The sequence below is a fragment of the Triticum aestivum genome, chromosome 3A (assembly GCF_018294505.1).
Source record: "Triticum aestivum cultivar Chinese Spring chromosome 3A, IWGSC CS RefSeq v2.1, whole genome shotgun sequence".
NCBI lineage: Eukaryota > Viridiplantae > Streptophyta > Magnoliopsida > Poales > Poaceae > Triticum > Triticum aestivum.
Genome location: NC_057800.1, coordinates 47778974 through 47781478, shown reverse-complemented (window position 1 = coordinate 47781478; position 2505 = coordinate 47778974).

The window sequence follows — 2505 nt, the reverse complement described above, 5'->3', positions numbered from 1 at the left end:
ACATGACGAGGAGTCTCGAAATGGTCGAGACATAAAGGTTGATATATTGGAAGCCTATGTTTGGATATCAGAAGTGTTCCGGGTGAAATCGGGATTTTACCGGAGTACCGGGAGGTTACCGGAACCCCCCGGGAGCTAAATGGGCCTAAGTGGGCCTTAGTGGAAAATAGAAGGAGCAGCCCTAGATGGGCCGTGCGCCCCTCCCCTCCCTTGGTCCGAATAGGACAAGGAGAGGGGGCCGGCCCCCCTCTCTCTTTTCCCCCCTCCGTGAATCCTATTCCAACTAGGATTGGGGGGGGGGGAATCCTACTCCCAGAGGGAGTAGGACTCCTCCTGGCGCGCCTCTCCTAGACCGGCCGCACCCCCCCTTGAGCCTTTATATATGGAGGCAGGGGCACCCCAGAGAAACACAAGTTGATCCACGTGATCATATTCTTAGCCGTGTGCGGTGCCCCCTTCCACCATAGTCCTCGATAATATTGTAGAGGTGCTTAGGCGAAGCCCTGCTGCAGTAGTACATCAAGATCATCACCACGCCGTCGTGCTGACGGAACTCTTCCCCGACACTTTGCTGGATCGGAGTCCGGGGATCGTCATCGAGCTGAACGTGTGCTAGAACTCGGAGGTGCCGTAGTTTCGGTGCTTGATCGGTCGGGCCGTGGAGACGTACGACTACATCAACCAAACGCTTCCGTTGTCGATCTACAAGGTACGTAGATCATACTCTCCCCTCTCGTTGCTATGCATCACCATGATCTTGCTTGAGCGTAGGAATTTTTTTGAAATTACTACGAAACCCAACAGCATATGCATGGGCCACGCGCATGTAGGGGTGCCCTCCCCCCACGTCGGGCGGTCTCCATATTGAGCACCCATCCGGTGGCCCCGGCAGTCTAGGGCGTTATTCGACACCGAGAGGGTGTAGTCCATGGTGAATAACTGTTTCTCCGTGTTAGTGCATGTCATTGCGAGTTGATAGACCAAGTCTAGGCTCGTTCTATCACGGGATCACCCACCGAAGATTCTGTCTCGGGGACGGACGCAGCCGGTCCTCGACGTTCCCGCCCATGTGTGTGGTTTGTGAGGCACGTGTCACGTCAAGGACCTGCGTTGCTTATTCAAATAGCACACCACCCCTGCATGCATATGCATGGGCCACACGCATGTAGGGGTGCCCTGCCCCCTCGGGCGGTCTCTATATAGAGCACCCATCCGGTGGCCCCGGCGGTCTAGGGCATTATTCGACACTGAGAGGTTGTAGTCCACGGTGAATAACTGCTTCTCTGTGTTAGTGCATGTCATCGCGAGATGACATACCAAGTCTAGGCCCGTTCTTCGGGATAGTCTATGGGTATCAAGAGGGAATGTGTCCGGTTTGTGCAGGAAGTGAGGGTCCTGTTGCTCCGTTGGCCTCGAAACTTCTTGTGCTCTCAAAGAAGGCCATCGCATGTATATGCATGGGCTATCCGGTGGCCCCGGCAGTCTAGGAAGTTGACCGGCACCGAGAGAGGGGGTAGGCCACGGTCAAAAACTGCTTCTTCTCATGTTTATTACGTTATACTCTTTAAAGTTCTCTGTCGGTGCCGGTCTAGGAAGTTGACCGGCACCGAGAGAGGGGGTAGGCCACGGTCAACAACTGCTTCTTCTCATGTTTATTACGTTACACTCTTTAAAGTTCTCTCTCGGTGCCGGTCTAGAAAGTTGACCAGCACCAAGAGAGGGGTTAGGCCACGATCAACAAGTGCTTCTTCTCATGTTTATTACTTTACACTCTTTAAAGTTGAGTTTTGAAATAATTCATCAAAAGTCATGGAATTTATAAACTTTGGTCGATCGTAAAAGCATAAGAAATATGAGATACAAAAAAGATAGTGCAAAACAAAGACAGAAAGAGAAGGGAAAAAAATTAGAGCAGAGGTTACCGAGGGTCGACTCTCGGCTCTCGGTAATGGCTACCTTTTCCGAGAGTTGCTCTCAAAAAAGCATCTAACCTAGCTAGATATCTTTCCTTCTTGTCCATTCTCGATAATATGTATTACACTTTTTGATTTTGTTTTCTTTCATGCTTGCCAAACAACCTTAGCACATCATAATTACCGTCTTGTGTTTTCTTCTTCGGATGGGCCTCGTCCGGTTCTAGAGACCGGCACCCCTCCGGTGGCCCCGGCGGTCTAGGGCATTGTTCGGCACCTAGAGGGGGTAAGCCACGAGGAATAACTGCTTCTTCGTGTTAGTGCATGTCATCACGAGAATACAGACCAAGTCTAGGCCCGTTCTGTCACGGGATCGCCCACTGAAGACTCTGTCTCAGGGATGAATGCAGCCGGTCCTCGACGTTCCCGCCCGTGTGTGTGGTTTGTGAGGCACGTGCCACATCAAGGACGTGCGTTGCTTATTCAAATAGCACACCACCCCTGCATGCATATGCATGGGCCACACACATGTAGGGGTGCCCTCCCCCCCTCACCGGGCGGTCTCCATATCGAGCACCCATCCGGTGGCCCC